This window comes from Rhododendron vialii, chromosome 10a (genome assembly GCF_030253575.1).
Source record: "Rhododendron vialii isolate Sample 1 chromosome 10a, ASM3025357v1".
Lineage (NCBI taxonomy): Eukaryota > Viridiplantae > Streptophyta > Magnoliopsida > Ericales > Ericaceae > Rhododendron > Rhododendron vialii.
In genome coordinates this window covers 34,538,442-34,543,691 of record NC_080566.1, presented here as the reverse complement: position 1 = coordinate 34,543,691, position 5,250 = coordinate 34,538,442, and positions in this window count along the sequence as shown.

Here is a 5,250-nt window from a genome sequence, read left to right as displayed (position 1 = left end):
CAAAAACCTATTCCTCTATAAATTTTAAATATGATACGAGCTTTCTCTCTCTCTCTCTCTCTCTCTCTCTCTCTCTCTCTCTCTCTCTCTCTCTCTCTCTCTCTCTCTCAAAACAACCCATTTTCTAATCGAAAATAAAAAAAATGAAAGAAGAAAAAAAGGTTTGTCTTGAATCGAATGATTCGAAGGGGCAAAAAAAAAAAACGCAAAAAACAGAGGTAGAAATTGGTTATTGTGCTTCTCCTATTGTTAAAAAGCGGTAACGAACGAACATATCTTGTTGCCATGGAAAAGATCTATCTACTGAATTGGCGGAAAAATTAGGACTTTTTTTAGGTTTTCAATTCCAAAAGTAGATTCCAAAACAATAAAGAACAGGAGAGAGAGAAAAAGAAGAAGAGACAGAACAGCAACACATAGAAACAAGGTCAAAGGTGTTGCCGTCAGCAGAAATGAGGTCAAACGTCGCCAGCAGCCGTGGATGTGTCCTCTCCTTTGCAGCTATAGAGATACAAATTAGAAGTAGGGTTTTGGTTGGGTCGATAGGTGAGGTGTGTAATGGAGGTTATTATTGGTATTGAGTTAAAAAACCATGGATAAGGTGGTTATTTTGCAGGAGGGAGCTTGGGACAAGATTGGCAATACCTAGTACCCCATGGTATTACTAATCTGCCAAAAGTGTGAGATTACTAATCCAATCCTTTTCTCATTTCCATCATTTGTTTGACAACCAAACAAAGAGTTAAGAAGCACATGGGATTAGCAATCCTATCTATAGACACCCCAATCTGGGCTTCCAGATTAGTTTACTTACGGTATTTGATTCTCCGATAATGAAACGGATCAAGAACACCCCGGGAATGATATGTGTTTGAGCTTTGAGTGTTTGACACCCTTTTGAACCTAACCAAGCCTAAGCCATTTCAAAAGAGCCAAAAACCCTACTAGCGCGCGCTGATTTGAAGCCTGCGCGCGTAGATCAACTTGACAGGTGTTGGTCAATGGTCAAAGCTTGACCGTGGACCAACGTGTGAGTAGGTGGTATGCGCGCGCCAGGGCGCAACCATCCCGCTCCGCGGCGCACCATCGCGCGCCGGACTTACTCCCTCACACGACGGTCAAACTGCCAAGTGGTGGTCAACAGTCAAAGTTTGACCGTTGATCATCGCGCGACAGACTGACTCCATAGCGCGACGGTCCAACCTGCCACCAACTTTTCTTGAGGAGAAAACTTGGCCACCAATGCAGCCTTAGCCAGCCTCGTGGACTGGCTGAGCTCCTCTCCTGACACCAACCAGATTCACCTCTCTCTCCCTATTTACACCCCCATGGTCATTCTTCCAAAGTGTTACCAAAAATCAAGTAAAAAGGCCACACAAGCCCTAATACTCTTGATATTCTCTCATTCAATCCACTTCCATACACTCTTTTGACACCACTACCTACTTGTCCAAGCCATTTTCAAACACTCAAGCAAAGGTATAACATACATATTGCTCACTATTCTGATCTCTGAGGGGGGCTGGCAGGGCCAAGACTGGTAATCAATACCAGTCCTGGTCCTAAAACTGGTAAGGTTTCAAAAATCGTCAAGGCAAGAATCAGCGCGCAATGGAGCCACTCACGCGCGCGATTGTCCCAATCAGCGCGCAACGGTCCTCGTGGGGATTGGTGTTTTGCTGCTTTTTATTTATTTACATATTTACATATAGATCACTATTAAGCATGTTAATAACCAATTTACTGCTTTCCTTTGTTAGAATTGTTAGTCTTAGTTCAATATGTGTTTCTGCTATTTTGGAATACCACTGGGATCATTCTGGACATGTACCAGAACCCAGAATCATGTGAACCAAATACTGGTTAAAAGGCTCAGACCATCGTGCGCCAGAGCGCGAGCATCGCGCGCCGAAGCGCCACCATCGCGCGCCAGAGCGCCTCTGACCAGTGAGTGGCCTTGCACGGGTAGCTTGGCTTTAGGTCATTATTTTGTCCCCACACTATTTATGGGGTGTTTTGTCAATTTGTAGGGCTCTTTCAGCCTTTGAACTGCTTAGAACTGTCTATCTACTGCTATATAAACTGCTTGGTTTGTCCTGGGTGTGCACTGGTCCTTCCAGAGCCCAGAAGGTTTGAGAATAAGAGTTGTGGGTTTGAGCTCATTGGCGCGCTCGTGTCTTGGAGCTGCGCGCGTAGGAGTGAACAGCATGTAGTGACTTGTTCAGTGCATGCTAGTTTTTTCCTACGCACGTCACTCCAAAACAGAGGCTTCCCAGTTTGTTTAAACTCCCACAGCAGTCTGTTCTCATCCTATACTGACTGCTCATCCCTGCTATCATTCACATCTTGAAAACTGTTCCAGTTTTAATCTCCATTAAACTGTTCCCCACCCTAATTGGCTAAAGAATTGATTAATCAAACAGAATCACAAACATTTTCGCAAAATGCCTAAGTAGAGACCAATCTCTGGATTGGGTGAGAGGGGTGCCTTAAAACCCTTCCCCTCTTGTAACCTGGCTCCCGAACCCAGATATGGTTATGACGGACTGGTTCTTTAACTTTTTCAAAATCAAATAGCGCGATAGGTGCTTCAAAATACGGTTCTTTGGGTGTTGGACCTTCAAAACTCAAGTGGCGACTCTGAATTGAGCGCTCGTCTGCCAAAAAAGCGAGCTCATCAATCCGCCTTTTTTCCGAGCATGCTGCCCACAGTGGCAACTCTGTTGGGGATTGAATCAATATTAATCTATACTCAGATTTTAATACGCTTGAGAACAATCCCACAAAAGTCTGTCAAAATAGTGAGCTTGGCGCTGCTAAATAAAGGATTGGTGATTTAACAAGACTTCGTGTCCGGCCATCATGACTGGGGCTTTTCCGATTATTCTCTTGTGTAGTTTCTTCTAAGTATTGGTTAATAAAGAGAGCCAAATTTGAAAAGGCATTTGCGGATTTGCGATTCCATTTAATCAAATTCTTTAGCACCTTCGTATGCATCGATGTGGGATAAGCCTCGTTGGATCGTTTTGGCAATCTGGCACAGTTTACCGGAGCTCGAAGACCCCGAATGACCAACAACCTTCGACAATGATGAGTCATTCTACCGTTTGACTGTTACTCTGCGATTACGCGGGCAGCGGGAGGTATATCTTGGCTCTAATCCAAAGAACCTGTTACAAACCAAAACCGGCCTTGTCTTATACAAAACATTATAACTTTCCAAACTAGGATAGGTACCTACAGGGTAAGATCTATTTGCATCTAACCCCATATACTGTTTACGTGTTACTGCTTTCCCTATCGCATGCACTGTACATCCATACCACTTTACGTAGGAGCATGTTTAGGGCAGCTTCTAGGTTGTCACTCTTTCGAGTCTGTCTTATGCCTATTAGGACGCTGCCATGGCCCGATGAAGAGTCATGCATCTTGATGGTGCATGTTGTCAATTTTCAAAGTTCCTAGATCAACGAGACTTTAGGAAATCAAGACTTTCTAAGTCCTTATCTAATGCCCGATCGAGGTTTCAAACAGAAAACAAGGAACAACGGAGAGAATGCCGTGATGCTTATACCACTTTGGTTATCGTGCGCAACACGTACACCGTTTAGGCTATGGCACTGTGTCGCCTACGCCGCCCCGGTTAAGGTATCACGTCATCTATACAGAGTTGTTCCGACTCCAAAATTGAAATTTCGAGAATGGAATAGTCAAAGGCTTAGACTATTTTGACGTCTCTTAGTGTTAGTCGATCTATTCAAAGGATACACCCTCGAAAAGAATTCTGAGAATTTTGGCAGCGTCCGAACGTCATGAGACAGACTCGGCTATAGTTGTAGAGTTTAGGAGGACACCGACAATGACGACGTGTACATTGCATTATTCTTGTACATGGCTTGCTACAGGAACGTCACTGAGCTTTCAATTACTTTACTGTCTAGTTTGGAACCATTGCACCGAACAAGAGGGTACCGAAAGGAAGAACTAAACCTACTTGGGAGTCTTCAGAATCCGGTTCAAAGACTTGTCAGGCTATATTCCCCTTCAGTTGCAACGGAGGCTTCTCCAGGATCATTGTTGGCCGCCCTACAGTCGGGTTCGCCATCGATATTGCAAAAAGCCACGCCGCTGGCTTCCCCATCTTCAACTTCTTCATCAAGCTCCATTGAAAAACCTACGATGGCATATCAGCTGCAACCGCTCACTCTGGAAACCATGCTCATGAATCTCCAGAATAGTGTCACTGCTATGTAGCAAAGGGCCACTCAGACTGATGCTAGCATCACTTGTTTGAATGATCTTATCAACACTCGTCTTCCACCAGTGCCAGTACTGGAAGAGAAAGGCGAGGACGATGAGGATGTTCATGCAGAACCTGTCTTTGTCGAGGATCCAAATCATGCAGGGCGTTTCATTATTCAGCCCATTCTTAGAGAGGCTCGTACGCTTGCTCCAAACCTGAACCTTGCTGCTGTTAGGCCTGTTCAAAACCCTAACATAGCTGCTCTGATGGCCAAGGTGGCTAAGCTGGAAGAAGCTGTCTCAAAATCCGAGAAGATCAGCGCAAGAGGAATTGACCTGGATCATCTCTGCCTGTACCCTAATGCTAGGCTTCCCGACAAATTCAAGATGTCTGACTTGGTTAAGTTTGACGGGAGCGGTGATCCTAAAACTCATCTATTTGGCTACCATGCTGCAATGAAGTTGCTAGGTGTGGAAAATGAGGCTATGTCTCAGCTGTTTCCACAGACTCTCTCTGGGCCCGCTTTTTATTGGTTTCTGTCGCTCGACATCTCCAAAAGAAGAACTTGGGAGGACATTGGGGCTGCCTTTGTTGCACAGTACAATTACAACTCTCAACTCAAGATGACCACTCGGGAGTTAGAATCCACCAAGATGGAAGCAAAGGAGTCCTTTGCGGATTTTGTTAAGAGGTGGAGAGCCAAAGCCACATTGATGACTGATCGCCCGAGCGAGAGGGATCAACTTCGCATCATCTCGCGCAATCTTCAGCCTGACTATGCCAAGCACCTCGTGCTGGTTCAAGCATCTGCCAACTTTGAGACTTTCTTCGAGTCCGGCCTAGCCATTGAGGATGCACTGCAGAGTGGAATTCTTCCTAGGGAAGAGTCCTCCTCACAAAAAGCTAAGCTCAAGGCTTACTCTGGAAACAGTAGCGCACTGTTTGGCGGTAGCAATTACGCCAATGTGACTACAGACGGGGACAATGCTGCTGCTTCCCCTAATCAT